The sequence below is a fragment of the Poeciliopsis prolifica genome, unplaced genomic scaffold, assembly GCF_027474105.1.
Source record: "Poeciliopsis prolifica strain line A6 unplaced genomic scaffold, Auburn_PproV2 SCAFFOLD019, whole genome shotgun sequence".
NCBI classification, from domain to species: Eukaryota; Metazoa; Chordata; class Actinopteri; order Cyprinodontiformes; family Poeciliidae; genus Poeciliopsis; species Poeciliopsis prolifica.
Window position 1 is genome coordinate 6,222,410 of NW_026562394.1, and position 26,734 is coordinate 6,249,143.

The window sequence follows — 26,734 nt, forward strand, 5'->3', positions numbered from 1 at the left end:
CTCCTTCTGGAGACGGAGGCAGCCTTGGATTTTTTTTTTTTTTTTTTTTTTTTTGTGCGTGTATGTGTGTTTGCACACACCATCATTAAAGCTGTTGTAAACTTTAAACACGTTTGCAACACCTACCTTCTATATTCTGGCCGTCTCCTGAGTCTAACAAGCTGGACTTTCTTAGGAAACCCGCAACCCAAACAAGCTAATTAACACCTGAGACCTCAATTTGAAAGTGTTCAGGTGCACAGCTTGCCAGATTTTCTCTGCAAAAATGTAGAGAACAAAATTACTTCATAATCCTGTCATTTTTGAAAACAGCACATCATATATTTCTTGTTGATAATAAAACAGTCATTGCGATTTAAGTGATTTCAGCAATTCCTACAGCTTTTTTAAAGTGAATTCTTATTTTTTTAACAATGCAAACTTTAATACTTTATATTAAAAATGGACGCAAACTGATACAACACTGTTGATAATTTGAAAGGTTGCCGGTTTATCACAAGCCAGGCCCCACATTGGTATTCAAATCAAGTACTTCCTTGCTGCTATCAACTGTGCCACTGTGCAAGTTGACTTTTAGTTTTATTTTGTGAAAATCTCAGACCTAGCCTGAAAATTTCTGTGGTTCATCAATCAAAAGCAATAATTTACATAGTAATTCATCCTAAAATGATTTCAAAGTCAGGAAACGTTAATCTTTTTTACAACAGAAAAGAGACCTGCATCACGTCCCCCTTTTGCATATTCTAAAAGGTTTACATGGTATTGCATACATCTAAGGAAGGTGTGGCATTACCAGATGTCTCAGCTTAGTCCAGACATCCGCTTTAATGATTTGTGCAGACGGTAGAGAAGATGACAGCCTGCTCACTAATTAATCTGCACAGTTTATGTTGACAAAACATCAGGCTGGCATCTGCAGAGAGCTCGCAACACGGTGTTAGCCTGCCAGGCACAGACAGATTGAATACAGTAGCATCCAAACATTGATTAGTTGACCTTCAGAGCTTGAAATCTGATGATTTTGACAATTATTGAAGTTGCGCGTTATATCATCGGTCCACTTTGGGGAATATATGCTTGACTTAAATTGTTTATCACACAAAGTGAATTTGAAGGTAATATTGATGAGTTCTAATCAGTATTTTAAATTGCTGATTAGAACTCCGTATTCTGAACATCAGGTTACTTTATACTTTATGTAATAAAATGAAAATACAATGCATTTACTCAGTTAATTTTCTAAACACAACCAGAAGCATGCAGCATATTCCACGTTTCCACATCCTGTCAAAGCAAAGTATAACCTTGTGACCTGTTTGATAGCTGAAGATAATCCTTAATAACAAAACACTAAACCGAAACCCAGCCGTACAGTGACAGTACAGCATATAGCTGCACGTCACTGCAATTACAACGAAGAGAAACTGCAGTGTAAATGAAAGCTCCCGCTGTGTTGCTAGACAACAGAAAGAAGGCCAGAGGGTCACAGCAACATGGCTGTCAATCTCACTGCATTGTGTTCTGCCCAGATTGGGTTTAATAACACCCAATGGTTTGATTTCTGAATATGATAAAGCTTCAGTGGAGCTTCTTATTCGGATTATCAGGCTTTGTTCCAGAGTGTATTTAGCCAACGGCTCTCCTTAAAATCTTTAAGACGTCTCTGAGCTGCTGTTATGGACACAAAATAATAAGATGGGAGGGTTTCTTTTGGATTTCTTTAATGTGTTACTGGCTGCAAGAACAGCAAGAATGTGATTTATGTTTTACAAGTTTATTGATTGAACAAATAACTGATAAAGTCTTTCTCACATTTTTTTCTCCACTAAAGCACAAGAAAACATCTGTTCCTCCACAGATAGTGGGACCACTAATGACTGCCTTAACATTTTAGCTTCATTTTCATCATTTATTATGTTAAATATTAGAAATTCAGTTGATTTATGTTTGTTAGGGCATCATTTGCCACAATAAAATGACAGCAGCCCCATATCTTGATAGAAATCATAATTTTTAGGTCCCTCTTTTCAAATCCTTTCACCATTCAGAATACTAGGAAATGCAACTGAAATGTTATTATGCTGAAGGTAAGAGCATCAATGCTGCTGCTTTTCATTAGTGTGCATGAATAATTTTCCCTTGACGCCTTATTGTGAGGACCAAGACGCATATTTCAAATTCAACAATGGCACAACATATTAAAGTTTTTTGCTACAAACATGCAAGTTGTTTCAACAGCCCACTGAACAAAACACACAATAAAACAAAAAGAGAAGAGGAATGAGGGTTAAAATGCTCCAACCAATTTCGAAGGCAATTTTACAGTGACTCTACACTGTTAATATGAGATGCTCATGTGGGTGCTCATACTGGCACTTTGAAAACAGTTCTAGGTATGTGATAGTCAGACATTACTTGGAATTGAGAAACTAAAGACCTAAAAAGAAAAGAAAGCAAAGCTGAAAGATTGAATTGAGAGCTGCCACAAGAGGAGAAGTACATTTATACAAACCATAATATCCTCCATTAATGGAATGAATTATAAGATATGTCGGCATGTATACTACATGGAAAACCATTCTGTCAGATTATTAAAATCAAGGCTGTTATGAAGAACATTAATCTGCAACTATAGCTCCACTTGCAATTTCAGTTTAACGAATCAGTTTCAAATGAAAGAATTGAACATCTTCTTTGCGCTGGAGAAATAAGTGAGTTGACGTGGGGAAGTTTGGGTTTACAGAAGTTTACACAAAAAAGTTTAATAGTTAGCTGCTTTATCAACTGCCATCCTTAATCTGAATCGGCCCAATTCAACAGAATTTAAATGTCACCCTTAAATATTTTTTCAGTTCATCAGTTGGATTTCAGACAAAAATAACCTAATTAAAATCTGTAGTTTTCCAAACAGATCTCCAGGCTCGAACCGGTATTTAAGACAAGTAATCTCCCCTAAACCCGCAAACCAATTGAGCAAATTTTGTGGACAACAACGTATGATTTATTGTTTCCAATAACAGTCTTTTGCCTATCTATAGAGATTTTTTTTTTATTGATTGAATTATTTAAATTCAATCCCAATGCAGGTTTTTCAAACACGACTGTCTTAATTAAAGTCATGGCACAGTGTTATGAATTGGGGTAATTGCGGTGAGGGTTCCAGAAATCCAGGCAGCACAGGTGAACGATGAGGCTAGGTGCTCAGACACACTATTAGTGTAAGAGTGAAAATTGGAGTTATGAAAATGTGAAATGTTTTATTCTGAAAGGCTCCCCAGATGGGGAGAAGAGTGAACGATTGGTGACAGCTGATTGAGTAGCGGAAAATAAATTAATTGTTCGACACTGAAAAAGAGCTCAATTGTTTCTGTGGATTTTGGGCTCTTGGCACGTACGCTTCCGTGTTTGGGGATAAGCGGCTCGGTCGCTTCCGCTCTATTGAAAATTGCATTTTACACTTCATGCTTGCAGGGCTTGCCCAAGGTAACAATGAATGATGTACCTCAAACCGAATGTCCAACAAGTAAGCCGGAGAAAGGTTTTAAGATGTACGCCTCATTATACATTCACATATATAAAGGTGAGTTTTATTTTCTTTAAACTTTGTGACTTGCAATTCATTTTAGTTTATGCTAGTGGGCAATATTCTCTGACATTTTTCTTATAAAAATGTGCTAGACATTTTCTTAACATTTTCAGTCAATGTCTTTACCTTATTTTGTATTTATTTTCAAGTATATTACATGTGTTTATTGTTGTCAGTGTCAAACAGAGACAAAGTAACGGGGGAGATTATGGTTCGGGCTTTTGCTTATAAATGGATTTAGGTTCAGCCCATCGCAGTACAATCTCCATTCACACCGCTCTTTTTATTAAATGCTTTGTAAAATTTACATCAAGAAACACACATCATCCTATTGGTTTTCACATTAATTATGTCTTAATCTTATAAAAGTCTTCTTGTGTGAGACGGGCCTTTTATGTTTCTTTCATCACCAGTGGTTTTTGCCTTGCACCTCTCCCATGGATGACATTACGGCCCAGTATTCATCTTATTTTTAAATAGTGAACACATACTGGCCTTAAGAGGCAAGTCAGAGTACAGTGTGGGTTTTGGGAGCTCATGGGTGGGTCGATGCGCTTACTGTGAAATTTTAGTTTGAGGTTCACCGCTGTTCCATGATTTCTCTATTTCAAGTTTTGTAACACGTTTTAAGACTGGTAAATCTCAGGGACTTTATTTGTCAGACAGGTTAAATATTTTGTTTTTTTGTACAGGTTTGGGAGTAATCCAGTGTGAATGTGTCTAGGTAAATGGAACTTCCCAAAAATGTTGTTAGTTACAGTTAATTCATAATTCAAGAGGGGGAGCCATTACTTTTTCCAGCAGGGTTGGGTTGGCTTTGAGAGCCATTTCCCATTAATAAATAAATCACAATTTAAAATAAATTTCTGTGTCTCATTTATCAGTGTCTCATTTTAAAACTTGCGTAATTATCTGAAATATTTTTTGCTGTGTAAAAATCTAACATTTTCACACAGCAATTTGTGCATGTACTGATTTTTACGATGCGTCCCGAAACTGTGAGGATGCATCTCCATCTGCTTTAAAGGGAGCTCCTAAGACCTTTCTATAATTTTACTTTTCATGTTCTGCCTCAGGTATCAAGGTTGTGAATCCAATCAACCTCTAAATGACTGCGGCTATAATTAACATTAACAGCAAAAGCAGTGGAAATACACAAGACAAGCACCTCAGGTAAAATTGTGGGTTCAGGGTAATTTACTTTCATCGGTCCAAAGTTCAGGATAATTCAACAACAAAACATACATTTTAAATGACAATAAACTTGCTTCAGAAAACACATTTGTTAAGTAAAAATAGCACCAGCTGTATATTTTTATAGATAAACACAAACAGCCTCTCCCCCAACACAAACATTTTCCTCATTAATAAAAGTGAATTTAGCCTTTTGTTAGGCTGCACTAAGTTTTTCTCTGACCTTTCTTTTCTGGTTAAAAAACGTCTAAATGTGAACATTCTGGAGCTGAGAGATTAATACAAAAACGGCAAGAATCTCAGTGATTTTTTTTTTCTGCATGGAGTTTCCCATGCATGTTTATTCCTGTTTATTTTCATAGCACATAAATATCACTATTACATTAATTTATTTTGCTAATTTGCACCTAGGGATGAGTGTGGGAGTGTAGCTGTTTGATGTGTCCTTCTCCCTGCCCTGCCTGTCACCCAGTGACCACTTGGGATAGACAACACTCTTCCCATGTTTGCATAAGTGGCTACACACAATGAGAATTATATGCCTGCAGACATATTTTAATTTTAAGACTGAATGTAAGTATGGCAAAATCTGCTTCCGCTAGCGTAACGTGATCAATTTTTATACAAGAAGCAAATGGTTTTGGCTGTTCATAATGTTTTGCAATTCCTTTGTCAATAGAGCATAAAATTATTATTATTTTGGATCGTCTAGACACAAAATAACCCCAAAGTGATCTGTGCTACATCACATCTACAGTGGAAAGAGATCGACATGAAAGGGACTGTGATTGTGACTGAGTACCAAAGTGAAATAGTCTATTTGTCTTATAGACTCTTTAATGGTAAAGTACAGGAAAAAGCTGGTTCTTGACATTTTGGCACACAAGGTGAGACTGGGTGTCTGTGTATGTGAGGTGTAACGGTTTCTTTTGATGCGCAGATCTGACTGCAAGGTATAGTGTTAACCAGTTTGTAGATCAGAAGTAGGTACGACATGGAGTCATGATTGGGTGAATAATTAATACAATTGATGCCAAAAAAGGTTTGTTAATACTGCTATTTATTGCAGTGGCAATAATAATAATAGTAATAATAATAATAATAATAATGATGATAATGATAATACCAAAACAACAAAAATAAATAAATAAAGTTCTCAAAAAACAGGAAAATAGAAAACAAACAAAACACTTGTCAGTGACACTTCAAAACCTAATAGAGTCCACAAGAGGTCCAAAAATGAAGGGAGAATAGTTATTTTCCCTTTTTTTTTGATACTCCTTAGAGTCTGTTCAGTTCCTATATGGAAAGTGTAGTTCTGTTTCCTACCACCAGATGGTGGGTGGGTAGCTCGCCATCTTCCGTCATCCAATGTATCCGTGCAGGAGTCCGGAAGAAAAAAAAACCTGACCTAAAAGGCCAGCAAACACACATTAAGTTCATATATAAATTTTACATTTATACAAGTAAAAAAACAAATACATACTTGCTATGTTTTGATAATTTCATTATAATAAGAAAAAAAAAATCCTTTTTTAAAAAGTGCACTTCATAATTCAAGTTCAAAGTTTCTTAATTGACATAATTAGCAGTCATTGCAAACAAGTAATATTGAATCAAAATCAATCAATTTAAAAATGTGATTGATCAAAGTAGCTACAACAAATCATGTTGGATATGAGACTTCATTGCTGCACCAGCATAGAAAACAACACCAACAAAGAAATCATGAAAAATAATCAAATCTAAAGTTAAAAGGGAAACCTTTAAGTATTAAAGGGGTAGTCTTTAATTCGGCTGAAACAGTGTGACTTGTCATTAAGTAAATAATTCATAAATAGACTAAATGATGTGGCCCCTGATTGTCGAGTTGGTAGCTAATGCTAATTGGCGGAGCGTAGCAAAAGTAACGGCCTACTGTAAATGACTGTTATTTACTCACCGTCGAGTAACGGATTGTCTGAGGAGGTGGATGCAATGGTAACTTGTTCAATTCAGGAAGGTGTTCCAGCTGTTAATGGGCGAATATTGCAATGGGAGGGAATGTTAGCGGCGCTATTATTGCAGATACAATACGTCAAGTCAGATCGTATTTAACAACTCACCAGAAATCTTCAAAGTTGAGTTTAGATTAAATGAGTGATGAGTCGATTTATAACTTCAAGTTGTTTTATCAACAACGGACGCGACAACCAACAGTGAGCAGCAGCCAACCCGGAAACACACATGACAATGAACTTAAAGGGATGGGCTTAAAAGGGAAGATGATTGGGTCATGTCGGTCACATGGGTTACAGAGGGGATAGGAGTAATGGGAGGGTATCATATATATATATATATATATATATATATATATATATATATATATATATATATATATATATATATATATATATATATATATATATATATATATATATATGTGTGTGTATATATAAACAAACCCATTTTTACATTACATTTTATTCTGTCTCCATGGAAGCTTAGAAAGACGGGAAGATTTAGCCTTTTCATTGACAAAGCATATTTCTAAACGAAATAATGTGGATGTATTTGTAAAAAAAAATTCCTCTGTGTCGGACAGATGTAAAACATTTTACTGTTGCAAGACAGTACAAGCACAATTGTGGCTGTAGCAGACCGACTACTTCATCTTTTCAACATCACAAATTATTTAGTTAAGATTGGTCATTTTGAAAACAAAGGAGACTGAAATACCATAGTATCTACTTTAGGATTATTACTAGAGGGCTCACTTCCAATTGAGAATGGACACACCGAGTGGCAGATTTTAAGCATTCACCTTTATCAAGTGTAATGAGCTTGGTCAAAACCAGCGAAAAGCCAAAATTAAGCCCCCAGGTCAATAAATAGAAATGTCATGGTCTACAAACAGGTTTCAAACTCCAGGTCCAGTGGCCCAATGTTCTGTGTTTTTTAGATGTGCCTCTCTTGAATGAAATAATTATTCTGTTAGTAGGATTCTGGATAGCTTGTCTACATAGTGAAGAGATAATTGACCATTTGATTCCGGGGTGTTGGACCAGTGGCCCATCTAAAAAATGCATTACAGTGGCTCTCGTGGACTGGACTTTGACACTGCTGAACGGTAGCAGGAAAAATGCTGACTGACTGAAACTTTTGACAAGGGGGCCAAGCCACAAAACAACATTGCTGAACAACCTGATTCTTCAGAAATCTGTAATGTATTCAAGTATTTTATTGGAAAGTGTGGCGGGTCAAGAAGGTTCACAAACAGCAGTCTTAAATAAGTTTTTTGTTGAGAACTTGAAGTCCCCTTCAATTGCAAAGCATAAACAATATTCACAAAAAAAAAAAAACTCATGTTTATGGTTTTAGCCATGTCCTCCCACAAAAGTCAAAAGTCCGGTGTACATAGGACACAGGATCTTTGTGTACATTAGAAAGATGTACACAAAGATCAAAAATGTAGAAAGATGGTCAAAAATGTGTTATTAGACAAGCAATAAGTCATGTCAAACCACAAAATTATCATAAAATATCTAAATTATCAAAAATATTTTGGCATTTAATTTGTATAGCTCAATACATAAACAGACAGTTTATGTATTGAGCTAGAGAGATTTTTTTTTTATGTAAAATAAGACCCAAAAGACACAGCAATGAGCAAATTTACATGTGTGTCTCCTATAGCAATACCATAAGATGATAATGTGCTATTTACTTAAAGTTTATAAGATAACTTCCAACAAAATCTAATTCTTGAGAATTTTACAGTTAAAGCCGATGATAAAAATAAATGGCATCCGTGGTGTTTGTTCTATTTTTTTTTTCTGGATCGAGTTCTTATTTGATCAAATTGAATTTATTGCAATCCAGATTAATTTTATTAGAAGAGAATTAAAGTCAGTTGAACATGCAATGTCAGTTTATATAATGTAAATAGTTTGTGCCAACAAGCTAAATACCAACTTATAGAGCTATTTTACCACTGCTGTGCATTTGCTTGATTTTTCACTGTTCAGAACTGGTGTTTTCCAGATAGGAGATGAGCTTTTGCTCTTGCGTCAGTGTTTTTTTTTTTTTTTTTTTGTTTGGGTGGGGGTCCACAAAGCTTATGAGCACATTTGGAGTGGAGAAAGATGATTTCCTGCTGTGATGTTAACATCAGGTGGACAAGTGATTTATTGTACTACAGAGAACTCATTGTGGACCTCCCCAGACATAAGGTTTATGTTTTGATATTGCTTTGAGCAACAAAGCAAAGCAGCCAAAGTCGTTTTCTCCAATTGTACTTTGGAAAGACACCATGAATCAGTCACCGCTGTCCCTTAGCTCAATCCAGCCTGTCGGAGTCTGTGAAAGAGCAAATGAGTTACGGCCATAAAAGCAAGAGCAAGCATTATGAAAGCAATCATTACGGGTCAAACAGTCATCTCTTCAGATGGGTTTTAGGAGTCTGATGTGGTCTGCTGCTTTACAGTCCTAATGTTATAAAGATTTTGAAAAACCGTTACACAAGCCCCAACCGTTTGCAAGCTGTATTCAGCTGTAAAAGATGGGAAGCAGTTGGAACACCGAGTGCAAATGTTTATTTGGAGCTATTCAAAAGTTTCTGGTCAGTGTATGCTAATGTTACCTTAAAAATAAAACACACACAAAATTTTTAGTTTCCTTACACATATCTTTTCTTTAAAGAATTATGTTGAAAACAGCAACTTAGAAAAGTGCTAGTGCCATTTTCAACAACCAAGTATTGTCTATGTTGGCTATCTAACAAACCTCTGAGGCCTTCACAGGATGACCTTATGCTAAGATTGTATTATACACAGATGGATTCAATTTATTAATTAAGTGACTTCTGAAGGTAAACATTTATTTTTGGGGTTAGTATCAGACATAGTAGCTGAGTTTAATTATATTCCACATTTTTATGGATTTTATGTTTTTTTGTTTCTTTACCATTTTAAATCTGCATTATGTAATTTAAAAAAAAATATTTTTTTATGGATGTATTGAAAGTCTCACTATGTCGTGACAGCCTGTTATGAGTCGCTGCCTTCTCCCAGTGCTTCCAGTGCCAACTTGAAACAACCAATCAGAGCCCAGAGGCAGCAACTAGCCCTGTCAATCTCCTGTGGCTGATCCTCCCTTCCCTTCCTCCCCTTGCTTTCTGGTACTGCTACAGCTTTTCCCCATTAAACACATCCTGTTGTGAATGATCAGTCGAGTTAGCATAGCCACCGTTAGGAGCGGTGGCTATGCTAAAGGTTTTCCTGTAACAATGGTAGTTGTTTTTCCCCATTAGCAGATTATCTGTCTCATAACATAATGTCACGATATGTAAAAAAAAAAATAATAATAATAATAGCTAACTTTAAAAGCAACATACTGCAGTTTATGGGAAGATTATGTGGGCATCAACGACTATTGCAGGTATTTCTGTGTATCAGATGCTAATCCAAGAACTCAGCACGGTGCACCGTAAACCTCAAGATCACAGAAATAAGCAGCTTGCAGGTGAAAACTCTCCACCCCTCTTGCGTTGGCACACACAAATGCAAGAAAAGCTGCAATGGACCTAAACATACCTGGGATTATAAAGAGACCTGAGAACAAGGTCAAAGACTCACAGAAGAACACAGAGCAAGTTAAACTTAACTTCCACTTCATCCCCCAGGCTCTGAAAATACTTAGGAGATAGTTGAAGCAGGCTGCGTTGAAAGCTTCCCCGCTGGCACGCAAAGCTTTACTTTTGATGTTAATTCCTTGAAAGCTGTTTCTTTAGCTGGGGATTAGTGCATGAAGAGCCCGGCTTACCATGCTGTGGCTAATAAAGATGAAACATCTAGCACAGGTACTTGTACATACACTCGCATGGGAACAGTGCCCATAAAGTTGCCTTAATTATAGAGAACTGACTTCGCTTCAGTAGCTATAAGAATGGGAAGGCTTTGTCTTTTTTTTTTCTTTTTTTAGTTTAAAAATACTGTGGAATTAAATGCTGGAAATCCTCTGTGTTCTTTAGACACAAAACTCGGAAGTAAAAATAATGAGTATATAGGCCCATCACTTTCTCAGCTCATTCGATCAAAGCTGCCTTCACACTTTGTGCTTTCAGCCTCCCCAGCTTCAATCTCCTTAGGATTCTGTAAAAGGACTGACAATTATGAAGTGTGTCCATTACAGCCACTGATTAGCCTCCGTATCTGTTCTGGTTTGAGCGAATGTCGCAGTTAATGATTCCGTGGCAGCATGCACTGAAAGCCGACACCACAATTCATCTGCCTGGCCAAAATCTCCATGATTAATAGATGTTTTACAAGAACATTCGGCCCTTTGAATATTTGAAATGCTTCCCCCCATCACTGAGCCCTTCTGCTTTGACAGTTTAGAGAAGTAAATTAATCAGTCCCATCACTGAGCCTACTCCACTTTCCAGCAGAAGGAAAGGTTTTCCTTTGACTACTTAGCTGTATTTCAATAATTAATGCAAAGATGATTAATTCCTGTGACCTTTAATCATTAAAATTATAGATATAATTTAACACCCCTGTCTATATATTGACAAAAATCTGCATATTCCCCAAAGAAGCTTTATGTATCCTGCCCTGTGCATTAACACAACAGCAGTTCATGGTAACCTCAAATCCATCCAGCTTCTAAGATTTTCATTAACATTTAAACCGTACAGTTGGTCAGCACTCAACCTGCCTGTGCTCGTTCCGTCTGTTGCCGATCGTCCCCTGGGTGAACGTCACGGCCAAGCTACATGGCGATTATGGGTAAGTCTACGACCCAGTTTGTTACCACTGGAAAAAGCACTAACACACTCCAGTCACGGTTGTCGACTTGCATACAGTTATATCATGTGACAGGAAAGCGCAATTACGTGGGAGCCAATGAGGTTTGTAGGACGATGGTGAATCTTATTCATCTGATTTGTAATGATATGGCTGGAAACCACACAGCTGAAAACAGCAATTTACAAAAAAAAGAAATTAAAAGACACACAACCTCTTTTTCTTACTTCCCACTGTTAATTAAGTAAACTTGTCCTCTTTTGGGTCAGTCAGTCAGTATTATTAAGCACAGGTATTTTTATTTTGTAAGTTCTACAAATGATGAAAGCTTTCTTATTTTATTTAATTTAAAATGGTCACCGACACTATGACCTCCATCACTTAAAACAATTTAGAAAATGACCCAGATGATGATACGAGATTCACGTGGTTTATTGTGCATCGTATTGAAAATGCAGTTTTCACCTACTTTCTTCTGTAATTTCATGGGGGGAAAAAAAATCAAAAGAAATCATCCAAGATGTCAGGAAGGAAACTGTGAACCTTAACAACTGTGGTACAATTTCCAGATGTCTGACGGTGCCGCGTTCATCTGTTCAAACAATGCTACGAACAGATGCATTGTTAGATAATGGAGAGAATGATCAGCAGTCATGCTGCTGAGGAAGGAGATGGGTTCTGTGTCTCACAGATGAAAGTGTTTTGGTGTATGTGTGTATCAACCCTAGAATAAAAGCCAAACACAGTTGCTGGCTGAAGCTTGAGAGACATTTATTATGTGCAGTAAAAGAAAGTTCTGTAATGATGTGGGCTGAAAGCACGCTAAGGGAGGAAAAAGCCACTATTCCAACACTAAGGTAAAAAGGCAGATCCAGTTTACAAATTAGTCGAGAGCGAATACTTGTGAAATGAAATGAAAATTTAAGAGTTTGACCACAATGACTATTGTTACTTTTGGAAACAAAATGGGAGGACTGCAAGCCCTGCTCAACTGTATACTACTCCGGCTCCAGTATGTGGTTGATAAGATGTCCAGCCATCTACTTCCACAAAATAGATGGCACCACGAAGAGAGGGTATTTTACAAAAATACTGAAGGATCGTGTCATTTTCAGACAAATTCGGTGACAAATTGGTCCTTCCAATGAATTGTGTATGCATATCTAAATTACTTACAAAGTGGCTTAAAGGCAAAAATATCAGTCTTTTGCAGTGGTCATCGTAATGTCCTGACCTCAGTCTTACAGAAAACTAGTGTGCAGAGTTGAAGCGATGTGGGTGAGGAAGGAGGCCATCAATTCACAGCATTCTTCAACTATTAGAAAATGTGTCATAATTCAGATGCTTACTTAATCCTCACCTAAACTCTTTCATTCTCCTCTCTTTCATCTGCTTAATTTTTTACTACTTTTTTCCTTCAGCACAGGTTCTATATTATGTAGTTTTTCTTTCAATAGCAGACTTATTTTGAATAAAAAAATAAATAAAAAATCTTATAATCTTAACTATATTCAATAGTAAGAGGGCCCAGTTCTTGACCCCTATTCACCTTGGCCTTGGAAAAACTGATCTCGCTGTCACCCCTGTGTCTGCCAGCTAGTTGGTAGTTAGAATACCTTGCATTTACAGAGATGGTATTTATTATAGAGAGCATGCGAGTCAATGCTGTACAAGAAAATTGCTGATTCTCCTGTCAGGTTCCAATATAAAGTGAAAAAATAAATTGTTAACCTTGCTTTATCAAAAAATGAAAATAATCGTTTCAGATGCAATTACTGATCAACAACTCTGTCCTTGTTATAAGTATTGAGCACTTGGAAACTTATATCACACTACAGTACGACATTCTATTCAGCACTAAGCATTTATGCAACAATAGGAACAGAATTTATTGGAAATAACTGATGTTACAGGAACATTCACAAATGTCTAAAGAAAGCATTAGTTACCAGTCTGTTTTCATTGAAAAAAGGCTCAATATTGCAGGTTTTGTGTGAAAGTTCTTCCACAATATCGGGTTAAAAAGAACTTCCAAGCGCTTCACAACCAAACACAAATGTATCTCAAACTATGTCTTAAATGTGAGGAAATTAGGCACATTCTGGGAAAGATAAGACCTATAATGCCTTGCTCCGCAGTTATGTATACTGTATTCCATAGGAAGGCTTTTATTTAAGATAAATGGAAAAGCATCCAGAAGTAGGGCATTTCATATAAATATGAATAAATGCTACCTTAAAAAAAAAAGAAATGTCTGAGTTTTCATATTTAGTGCTCCACAATGATCCATTCTATCTCCCTTTTCAATAAAAATGCCATTATTATGTCAAGATCTGGAACACCGATGTGTAGTTTTATTCTCACTACACATAACATAAACATGCAAACAAAGCAAAATGAAAAATAACACACACGCACACACACACCCACACACGCACCCACACACACACACACACCCCCACACACACCCGCACACACGCACACACACACACACACACCTACACACAAAGAGCTGAAAAGTAAATATCCAAAGAGCTTGGCAAAATGGGAGGATTGTTCATAATGCAGCATGTCATGTGGAGCATGGCAGCAAAAATGAAAAGCTCAGTCTGTTTTGATCTCGCCTCCAGTGCCAATAATATGCCTTCCTTCTTCCACAATATTAGTGATTTCTATTAATACCGCCAGCCAGAGAGCTCCAAACTTTTCAAATCCATCACTTTACATGACTTATCAACTTCACTGACATATGTCATTTAACTGTGTTTTATGACTGTTTTACTTAAAACAGCCAATGATGGTTGTTGTTAGTATAGCAAAAATGATATGAAAAATAGGATTCAAGCTACATTTAACTCCTGATTTTTTTTTTTAAGTGTGTGTTGCTTTGTAGTGCAGGTTAGTTTACAGCTGACACTTGGCTTCTTATAATCACTTTACTTTTCAATAGCTTAAAAGTCATTGCTTTAAATTGCATCACATGAGAATTGAATTGTTACAGTAGAGCAAAACAGTGGAGTGAAGTGCATTACTCAGTGATGTCATCAGATAAGTCGGCAGCATGAAGCAGTTCTAAGAATTGGGGATGAATGTGGCTTGTGTTACTGGGACATGTCATCAGCAAATAGGTTGCAGGGATTTGTAGTGATCATTTTATCAGGTGTCAAAGTAAATTAAGAAAAAAGTTTTGATAACTGAAAAAAAAAAACATCAATTCTTTGATCAGTTTGTTTTTGACGGGATAGTTTGTTTAAAGTATTCTAGTTCTAGAAACTCCTTTAAAACATTTGTAAATATTAATTATAAGTATTCTAGCTTGTTTTATTTTTACTGTTTTAAATGCCCTGTTTTTTGTTTTTGTTTTTTTTTTTTTGTTTTTTTTTTTTTTTTCTTCAACAGGGCATTTATTCAGAGTGGATAAACTAAATTCAAGCTTAACTTGCTGCCAGTACACAAGCTTAACATACAAAAATAGCAAAACTCAAACAGACAAATAACAATACCTAACACAAATTAAAAGAGTCGATGTTAAAATAAAAATAAGGTGACCTAATTTCATTCAACTAAGTAACATTTCTCAACACAACAAGCACTACAATTAGCAAAAGAAATATCTTACTTTGCTATTAGGTTGTTATAATGTGACGGACCTATCTAAAAAGCTACTGTGTTCCCAATTGTAACATTGTTGTTCTGAGACAGTCAGGGACAAATAAAAAGATCCTTGAAGATCACGTTAATGTCATGTGTATGCGTGGATCATTGTCTATTACTTTATTGTGAATCTATGAACAAGAATAGCTAAAAAAAACAAAAAAAAACTTCTTTCTATTTTTCGCCTTCAGATAAGTCGCATGTCAGCAATTATCATAACTACTAATGGTGCCACATCTGTGCAGATTATTCACTAGACAACTGTTTTTAATCAATTATTTGAAAGATGCTGGAGTCTTGTCAGAGAAGAGAAAAAGAATAGTATTTCAAAAATCAGTTCCTTGTGAATAAACCTATTAAATGTTTTTGAAAACTGCCAAACAATTATACCCTGCAGTGTGACAGAATCATTTTAGGGGTGTTTTTAAAATAAGTTTACAATGCTGCAAAATTTGAGAGTAGAACTATGTCATGGAATCTGTATTAGTGCGCAACTTGACATGTTTGCAAAACCTTTGCAAGGTAAAGTGGGCAAATATTACCAATGGCATGCAGATAGACTACAAATAGGCACAACCAAAAAGTGAAATTCAATTGTGCTTGGTTTCGAGTGTGAACATTTATGGGATCAGGTTAGAGCGCTTTTACTTTTATATTTCTCCCCGATTTGTTTGGCATTGAACAGAAATGTCACAGAAAAATGTCAAATCAAGGGTGTAAAAGGTTTTCAACGTGATCTATCTTAACCTTAAAAAACATTTTTTTTCCGGTGCTGTCTACACTTTTGAAAACCACTATAAAACATATAAGGAAGTGATGTGTGGTAGATAGCTTGACAGCAAAAACAAAAGAAGAAAAAAAGAGCTGAACAAACCCTGTGGAGCTCTTTAAATGAATCACGCAGTGAGTCTATCTGTTTCTGTCTTTTACAGGAAAAGGATTACTCAAACACATACCAGCTCGCAGACTTAAAGCAAGCATGTCTTGAGGTCCGGTTGTTTACTGCACTGTAGCATACTGTGACGTATGAGATACTTCTTATTCGGTCCGGCTGCAGCACAACTTTAGCAGCCTCTGACAGGCTGCAGAGATAACTTCAATTCTTTTACACTTCAGGTGACAGAGTTGTGAAGATTGCTCCTTGCTGCTCCAGAAAGCATTTCGACATTCTCAGCATGCTTCGCACACAAAGCCTCTGCCATGCAGCCAGCCCCATTAAATACACAGCACAAACCGTATATGCAACGCTATACGTTACAGTGTCCTGATCTTTGCAAATTCCCTCCAGCTGTCCTTCAGCAATAATATTCAACAAGATACTTATTCCAGCTCTCTTTCTACCTGCGATACTCGGGGTTTGGTCTTTGTTGGTATTGTAGCTTTCAGGTATACAATTTTGTCCCACTGTGAGAAAGTAATATAACTCTCTGTCAAAGTCTGCGCCAAAGTTGAACTGTGTAAAGGTGCATAACGCCGTGTTAACATTACTGAAATCGTAATCTGAAGCTTGGTTTGCTGGAAATGCAGAATATGTGGGCAATGTCAACCTACCCGTTTTAGCACAAATTCACATTCATGCATACGTTTGCACTCGTTTAGCTAGTCATTTTCTAACCATGTTAAAAAATACAATAGCTTAGTTTTTTTGGGGGGGTTGGATTGTATGTATGTTTTTAATGAAGCTTTTGCAATATTTAGTTAACGTTGAGCTTGTAGCAGCCTGCGTTCAGTCTCCGTGGAAACCAACTGCTCCATTATTAATATTTTTATGCCATCCTCCAGTACATCTCAAATATTCAGGCATCCCGACGTATGATCCACCTGTACACCATTTGGATGATTGTAGAGTTGAACACCAGGTGAAAATGAAAAATACAGCGATGTTTATTGTTGTAAAACAACCATGTCATACTGCAGACTGCAGATAGGCAATAATGGGGAAAAAAGAACTAGAATATATATATATTATATATATATATATATATATATATATATATATATATATATATATATATATGTATATATATATATATATATATATATATATATATATATATATATATAATATATATTTTTTTTTTTGTTTTTTTTTCAGAGTTTTGCATGTGTGGATTAGGGTTAATTTTTTTGTAATTGCGTTTGTCTTATGTGTTCTGTTTATCGTGTTTATTCCTTGTTCTCCATTTAGTTGACCGGTTTCAGTTTTTTTTTCTGATCCATTTGTCACTCCTATCATGTCACATGTTGTCTTTTCCTTGCAATCTTTGCCAGACTTTTCTATTACCATTATTACCTCATTGTCAGTATAGTTTCCTTGGCAGCATGTATATTCCATTCATAAAAGAGTTTTACTCATTTTATTAGTAACTAAAAGTTTTTCTTTGTTACTTCTTCATAAATCACACCACATTCTACGCGTTCTTGGTCAGTTGGCTGTCTCCTCAGAAGTTGATTATATAATTTCCTTGCCGTGCTGCTTTGTATATTTTCTACCTATCCTAAGCAGAAAAAGAAAACCCTGTGTTGTAGAACACAAAGCCAATCACAAAACACATTTTTCTAGAGCAAAATAGAACAATGTGGATGTGTGAAGCCATTTTCCAACCAGATTCAAAACATTCATGTGACTTGGAGTAATGAAAAAATAATACCTATCAGCACCTCCACTCATTTAAATGTACACTGATTTATTAAACATTCAAATTCAAATTTCGCCAGTCATTTGGCTGGAGGAGAGCAAGCGATTGTCACCTCACTGTGCAAACTCCATCAGAAATGAATGTATAGAAAGAAGGTATAACATTCTTGGTCTCACCAAGAACAGGACTTTGAAAACATCTCCAAAAAAAACAAGGATGCTACTTATTTTAAAGTCAAAGTCAGAAATCTCCAGTTCAACTTCTAATAGTCCATTTTGTAACTAGAAGCGAGTTAATGTGCCCTGTCTTTATTAGCTTTGAATCCAAGTAAGAGGGATTATTGGACAAACTGACCTGCATCCATTAAGAATGGTTGTTGATTTTATTTCACCAGCCCTCAGTGTCACCTCCTGCACATATTATCTGTTAAAAGTGTTACTACAGCTAGCTTGCCAATAGTGAACAGCTTAAAAGCTTTGTGACACATTAAGATGCCTTTTTTTTTTTTTCCCCACAGCATCAATGCAAAGATTTAAAGACAGATGTCTAAATCTTTTTGGTGCAGTGTTGCAAAATGTAGCACTCTCAGTTAGGTCTGAAACGATTCCTCGAATGATTCGAGTACCTTGATTATTAAAATTCCTAGAGGAAACTGTACCTGCCTTGTTCAATTATGTTTAATTATTTAGTGCAGCTTGTATGTGCATTAGTCTGTATCCCAGACAGTCAGTCCTCCCCTGGACAGAAGTTCAAACTGAGTGGAGTTTTTTTCTTTACTTTTTTTTTTTTTTCTGTTGAAATTGTCAACCCGCCACAGTGGCGGGTGCGAGGCTCCAATTTACACACCACTTAATGCTTTTACCTGCATGTGGCCAGTGGCGGGTGCTAATTTCCGCCCCTGTGTAAGTGTAAATCAAAGTTAGGCATTACAAGCTTAGACTGTTACAGAACACTGTTCTGCACTGAATGGCGACTCCATAAAGCATCGATTCAGGGTGTCTGAAACTTTTCAAATTTGTATACGTGAAAAGAAAACTTAAAGCTATGCATTGTTCTCTTTTCATTCCTTTGAGTTGTTCTGTCCCATAGAATTATAACAAAACACAAAAGTTTGTTTTTCTAATGTGACAAATGTAAGATAGTTCAGGGAGGTTGAACGTTTTGGGAAGCAGAGGCGTTGGCTTATGTGAATGTTGTGCTACTGCTGAGATAACAACCTAAGCACAGCTATGTTAATAACTGAGGAGTAATTTGTGTTTTCCAATTCAACAGAGCCAAGATATTGATTACATTATTCTCAGCAAACTGTCAAATGCTCAGCATGCGGCAAAGGAAGGCATAATAAAAACATTTAAACTGTAAAGGTTTTGTCTTATTCGGAGATGTACCTATCATACCTTACAGCTGGATCCACATTCACCAAGAGGAAGCATGTGTTCAATACACAGGCATGTCTGCTTTCTCTTAATGATTATATCTTGTCGTTTAAGGGAACCGAGTTTAAGTTCTCCAGCAGTTATTAAGTGTTGTTAAAAAAATGAGACAGATGGAGAGGGAATGAAAGCAAGCTAACCCCTTTAACCAGCCTTAATGCTGCTGTACCTGTGTAGCGCCCAATCAGGATAAGTGCTTCATATTGATTCAGCAGTCTGTGGTAGACCCTTCCTTTTGATTTGCCCTATTAGGTCAATAGAAAAGGTGAATCCATTATCAGCATCCTTCAGCTTGATGACAACAATTTGTTGTTTTTTTTCCTTTCTTTTTTTTTTTTTTTCTTTCTTCTTGGAACAGGTTTCGGCTGTGTGGATATCCACACACCAAATAGGAGAAAGAGTGAGAAAAAAAAAAAAACGGCACACATTGCTTCAGGCTCTCAAAGTGTGACATTTAAGATGCATACTCGATCTTAAAGAGTTATGAGTTATACTCATCCTCCTCTGATATTTCTGTTTAAGTCCTTAAATACTTCAAATGAAATGAAGGAAGAGGGGGTCATTTGAAGTAAGAGCACTTACGAAGAAGTTAAATTATAATCTCATCCAGCGCTTGCAGATAATCCTCTGTACGTCTGTTTGAGGAGAAATCGAAGGCCCTGAATTTTGAGCTCCTGTCAAAGGATAGAATTTTAGCTGTTTTTGTGTCAGCGGTCTGTCTCCTGACTCTTAGCAGTCTTAGTGTGTTTGAAGACCTCGACAGTATGTTGTCATACAATGGTGTTGTAAAATAAAAAAGACTCAGACACATAAAACTTTTTGATAGCCTGAAAAAAATTCAAGCCTTTAATTGGAGCACATTTATTCAGTTCAATTCACTACTTTATTCATTCCGAATTGAAATTACATGTTTTTGTTACTCATATCATCTAAGCATCGCCTAGTCACTGTGCATAGTGTTGCTGTTGGAAGGAGGGATTTCTGGTAGCAGTCAGTCTTGCAACAAATCTGAAGAGGCCTCTGACTGAAGACTGCTACAGTATGACAGTTTTCATGATTGTCATGACATGCTGAAAGCTCAATTTACTGGTGGCAGAAACAACATTCCACACCAAGATGCCTCAGTGGCACTATCAGTTGTTGGCAAGCGCTGCTAATCCACCTCAGTTGCGTTTGCTGCTCCTGTTTAATTTTCCATCTGGCCTTTTGGTCAGACACCCAGGCAGAAAGACTTTGGAGTCAGTTATGTGATCCTTGCACATTATCATCAAAAGGGAACACAGGTTTGAACTCTCTCCTTCACTCTGCTCTTTGCTCCTGCTCTTCTAAGAAGACTCCTTTTAAACTCCTCCGGGATTTGGGATTGTAGCTCAGAATTTATTTTAGCTTTTGAGATGCTAATCAGCTGCTTTCGGTTTTAAAAAACTGATTGAGCAAAAGTCTTTTCAGGTGCACAGCATCCAAAGCTAGAGGTAATAATTGTTACATGTTTGGAAAGATATTATCTCTAGTTTCGGATGCATCTAGAAGAACTGCTGTTCTCCAGGCTCCTTCAAAACTTGCTCATGTAGTCATAATTCAATGCAGGTAGCATCTCAAGATCTCCAGAGTCTGAAATCCATGTAAATGTGGTTCTGTTTGACAACAGAAGCATAAAAGTTTTTTTTCTATATGAACAATGTCATTTTGTTCTTTTGGAAAGTAAGCAGTAAAAACAAAATTGTAATTTTAAATATTGGTTGTAATTCAATGCAGGTAGTGTGGAATGTCATTTTGTTCTTTTGGAAAGTAAGCAGTAAAAACAAAATTGTAATTTTAAATATTGGTTGTAATTTCAATCTATTGTCAATTTTGGCTCCATCCACAAGGAAATGTGTGATTAGAATTTTTTTTATAGAACCTTTTGTAGCTTAAAAGCTTTATTGAGGTTCTGCTGCAGCACAATCAAGCACATGTAATCCATATTTGGGGATACAAGTCAAATTCTGCTCAAGGTCTCATTCAACATTGGACCGGCCCTGCATGAGACTGCTGTGGTGCCATGAAGCTGGTTACCCGAGCTTCATGGGACAAGTTTTTCTGATTTCTGCAAGGGCCGCACAGCAACTCTCCCTCATTTTAAGTAGACAAAGCATTGGCATTGTGTCACCACAAAAAATTTACTAAAATAAAAATAAGCCAATGTGCTGTGCTAGTCACAAGGTGAGCACAAAAGCTCCTTCAAGGGTTGAACCCCCAGTCCACTAACGTACCAACTAACTTGGAAGTCAAAATGTAACAACGCAGACAGAGTCAGCATATTGAGACATAAACGCATGTGCCGAACATAATGCTTTGTTAACAAAGAAATATTCTCATCTAAATGTGCACCTCAACACCTGTGAACATTGAGCTTTGCTCAATGTGAACATTTGCTGTTTACATCGAGCTGCATGGGCAGAGCAAATGCAGTGGATTTCAGCTCGACTCTTACCTTGATAAATTCTACAAAGCAACATGGATCTTCATCCTGACGGGGGGTTGATATAAATGTCCATATAGGTGAGCCCACATGAACGATCTGCGCGGAGGCAAACTTCAGAGATCCAGACATGACAGCGCGAAGAAGCCAACACGCAGAGGAAACAGCGGTCTGATCGGTGCAGCGCTCCCTGTACAATTCAACAACTATTAAAAACTATAAACCCATTTTCCTGTCAGGAATAATTCTGCCCTGCCAGTAAAATGCTCATGGCCGAAGAGACTCTTGCAGTCCAGCTTATTAAAAAATAAAAAAATTAATAAAAAATTAATAAAAACAAATACACAATGCTTAGCCTGTGGTGGGTCACGTAAGGCCCACCAGGCCTCTAATGCACTGAAGGGGAACCTGGGTCAAGTTAGAGGTTGCTATTATGTTGCTACTTTCATAAAAACTGTTTTTTTCCTGTCCATAAATATGTGAGCCCAAACTTTTATCATGGAACTCGTTTCTAAACAAACCCGTTCAGTGGACATGGGGCAAAAGCATTTAAAAACTTTTTTTCAGTTTTGGAACACATAAGAAAATAAATGAAGTCTTCTTTTAATTTTTATTTTGCGGAATTAAACCAGCAGAAATTAGATACTAGAAAGAATGTCTTAGTATCAAATTTGCTTAGTCAAAGTTATCCTTCCAACTTTTGTCATTTTTAGCTGAGGTGTCGTTATGTTTCACCATAAAACGTGTTCACAATAAAAATTTCAGCCACCTGTGCTTCAGGATTTCCAACAACTGTGACTGTGACTAATTTCTTTAAATCATTTCTTAGTAATAGATACTTTGATTTTTCTGTAATAATTTTAACATTTTCAAGCTTTTACCACATCTCTATGAAGAGTGCTGCCCAATACATTGGAATCTGCATATTGATCAAAGGGAATGAAACAGGAAATGTTTTAGTCGGCACACTGAACATGAATATGCTTATGCTGTAAAAAGTGTTGCTTACATATTCTGCACTATTTGGAAATCCCAATCATTTGATCAGCCATGACGCATATGTGGCATAATGGTAATTTTGTTGACATGTTAGGTTGTACAATTTCCTCCGAGTGCTAGAACAGTTTAGTATATTTTCTTAGGAATGTTGCCAGAGCTTTGAAAAAAATATTCCAAATAAAATGAAAAAAAATACAAAGAGGCAATTTCTGCTGATCTGGGTCATTGGTTTCAAATCACATTTGACGCTGGGTTGGACATGAAATTTCAATCAGGCATCTGTAGATTATTTCTCAGCAGTGTCAGTCTGTCCACTAAAAACAGATTTCAAAGTGTCTTTTACTCAGTCGCCACAGGACGCGCAAAAAATGACAACAAATCCAGACTAATGGAAGTGCAGAGAGGAATCAATACTTCTATCAGCAGGGCACCCTGAAAGAAAACATTGAAAACAGCGGTCCATGGACTGACGCGCAAGTGAATTCTCTTGTGGCACTTTGGTTTGGAGGCGTCTGCACAATCTAGTGCTGAAAGGAGAATATCAACAAGACCTATACATTTATACTGTGGTGGATAGTTGCTTGGTTATGGCTGTATGCATGCCTTGCGTGGGCTGCAAATGTCTTGACAAGCATTTGATTCGATCACCTGCGCACATAAGTGAGGACAGTCTGTCCTGAAGATCGGATTTGAGGGACAAATTTGATTTGGCTTCAGTTGAGACAAAGTCAAAGTCATATCAAATCAATAAGAAATGCAAAGCAACTCAAATGAAGTCAGACTAAGCAACCATAATGCTTTGGTTTTTATTTTAGTATTGACATTAAAAAATAAAAAATAAAAAAACACAAGGGAATCTTTCACTGACATTTTGTTCACCTATAAAACGTAAGGCATCCCATCGCTGTTGCTGAATTTGCTCTCAGTTCATCCAGGTACTTGGCAGGCTGAGTTGTTCCGAACCTTTGTAAGGATGTGTCAGGTGTTGTGAAAAGACGACTGAGACAGTCCCAGATGGATTCTGTGAAGCTGCACTGTGCTCTCTGCTTCCATTTCTTTATCTTTATGTGTTGCTATGGACTTTTTTCCTATCAACAGTTGCAAGTTCGGAAATCGTTGTGCTATTGCAATCCTACAAAGGGACACTCAGTCCAATCAAACTGTATATGTACATATAGACAAATGTCAAACCTTCACCTTTAGAAAGCAATTCATAAAATTCTAATCACAGCGTTATCAATCAACGTTTTTAAGACTTTCTGTTTTCACAACATAATTTCGATCATGGTGTTCTATCTTCATTGTATGCATTTCTCGCTGAATTTGCTGTTGAAGTTCAGTTTGATAATTCTACACAGTATAAATGCTGTCTTTCCTTAGAGCTGCAGCGTGATATAGGTCAAAAGCTAATCCCAAGAAGCCGTATTGAAGTAATTGCTAACAGGCAGCAATGTGGGCCATTGCATTGCCAAGCACAGGAGACAATTACTTTTCCTCCTGAAATTGATTGATTTCACCGTGGTATCATGTCAGGAAGCCATTTGGATATTATAAACAAATAATGAGTCTTTTTCGGTGCACCAGTAACCTGATTACCCCTGAAAATGTTGACTGCAGAAAAAAACAATGCTTTTATTGTTCACAATGTCTTAAATAAATGCAGTTTTCTTACAAAACTGTGTTTTTCTCTGTAACAAATAGGCATGACAAACATATCAGAGCACATCCTGTCTAGGGATAAAGATCGACAATAAGGACTGTCCTGATATCCCCGTGCAATCTGCCACAGCTCCATTTCTTTTTGCTTCAGGGAAGAAACTGTGGCGTGTCATCCAGCTGAGAGGGGCCATAGCTTGCCAGTTGCTCTCCACTGAGCAGTCATGTAATGCCAGAGCAAAGAGGAGGGCAGGGAGGATTGCCTCAGACACTGCCCACCCAGGCAATCAAGTGTTGGAGGATTTGTGGGAGGTGAAATTAACCCATCTTCACTGGCTCTACTCACCGTTTCTACAGCCTCTATCCAATACCTGTCCACCCACTCAGCCAGCCCTCTAACTTGAACTGCATCTCTCATCTGACTGCATGCATGCAGACCCAACCTATTGCTTCAGAGCAAACCCAACACACTGAATGATCTTTTTGCTGCACACTGTTATGTTGGCTTCAGTGTTTTGTAGACTGCAGAAGCAGGGGATCTCTGTTGAATTATAGCACAGTTTTTGTTTGAAAGAAAGAAAGTCTGTTTCTTTGTTCTTGGATCTCAAATTACTATTCAAATTTTGCTACCTACAATACTACTCATAGTAACCGATGTAGTTTTCATCAGATGCTAACGTTCCCTGACAAATATACACAATGCAGCATTTCCTAAAATAATAATAATGTTTTTTTTGTTATTTCCCCTCAACGTCTGCTTAGCAACGTGTCCAGACAGAGGGGTTTATTCTCCCTGCTATACCATTAAACTCCTATAATTTGGTAGGGCATTAAAAAACTGTTTCACGTTTTAAATAATATAAAACACATTTGTGTAGTTGAAAATATAGACATAGCACTATTACTTTTACCTCTCAATGGTTCTGATATATAATTTAAAGTTTCTATTTTTTGCAGTGAGGTAGTGTGTATTTTCTTATTGCGTGGGATATTTTGAATTTGAAATGGGTGCCACCTACGCAAACAAAGATTTACATTCAAATGTTTTTGTTTGGCTATAAATTACAGTAAATTATTTGTTTTTACGACAAAGTCATAAAAGGCTCAAGCCTGTTCTTAAATATCCATACTACAAATGCAAATCCAGTTGAACACTGGCAATAAAAAATATCAGGCAGCAAGTTGGCTCAGAAAAGGAGATTTCTGATTGATGACTGTGAGTTTGCTGTTTTGATTTCTGGGAGCTTTCAGCTGTGGATGTGTTTTTCTGCGATCCATACAGCAACCGATGATACATCTCCATTACACGCTTTAAATATGTGTGAGTGCAAATATCCAAATTGCTTTAGCAATGCAGAGGGGAGTGGGGTTCCATCTGACAGTGCTGCTTCCTGACCTTTCCAATTAAACACGTGCGTCAGACGCGTTGTTGGTGCATGTCTCGATGAAAGATGTTCTTATTCATCAGCAGAGCTTTGGATGATGTAACGTTCAGCTCAGGCTAAATTGGAGAAACATACAATCTTGTTTCTTTGCCAAGATTACATATCTGCTTTTTTATATATTTATATATATATAAAAAGATGTGACTGCAAAGAGCTGTGATTAATTTGTGTTTTATATGCTTTACCTAAAGCCTCTGCAATTAATCTGTTTTGGCGTGTTGTGACATGAAGATGTTTTAGCTAATTATAAAAGGTTAGATGAAACAGGGAAAATATTAAATATGTTTGGGTGAGATAAGATATACACACTCACTATACGTGCAACATCTGCTTCATATCAGATATGAAAAAGATTCATTTTTGCGATAATGACTTCCAAAGAACAGGGAAACAGAGAGGTGGGTTTTTTGTGTAAAGTTTTAAACACAAAAACTCTATTTGTTGACAAAAGTCCTTAAATAAATGCTAACAGGAACTGACAGATGAACTGAAATAATTTATCATGCTTCTGTAAATAGGGCCTTTTTTGTTGCTTGCCTTTTGTATAAAAGTAGAATCTAAATAATGAAAAAGCATCCTTCAGAATGTCATGATGAAAACCAAAAGCTAATGTTATAATTAAAATATAAACAAATCCATTAAGTAAATTAAAAGTGCATCTAAAGTCATTTCAGTGGGTTAATACTTAACTATGCGCACTATTGAATAATTATATTTGGAAATAATTAGTTAAAATGTTTAATTGATTATGGAATTTCTTTTATGTGTTAACATCTTATTGGTGAACTTGCACAGCAACTGAACCTTAAATTTGTGTGTTGCAATGAATTAGCCCCACCCAAACTTCTTGAGAGCTGAAAATAAATATAATATATAGTACAA

General features: G+C 36.6%; 1 long non-coding RNA gene across 1 annotated transcript; it reads right to left on the reverse strand.

The window, feature by feature from the left end:
- Positions 1-5,915: 5,915 nt before the first annotated feature.
- Positions 5,916-7,029, reverse strand: LOC129368720 (uncharacterized). Its single transcript, XR_008606888.1, has 3 exons — positions 6,886-7,029; positions 6,723-6,791; positions 5,916-6,191 (listed from the first exon to the last, which is right to left on the reverse strand). It is a non-coding gene; the product is annotated as an uncharacterized LOC129368720 (long non-coding RNA).
- Positions 7,030-26,734: the final 19,705 nt, after the last annotated feature.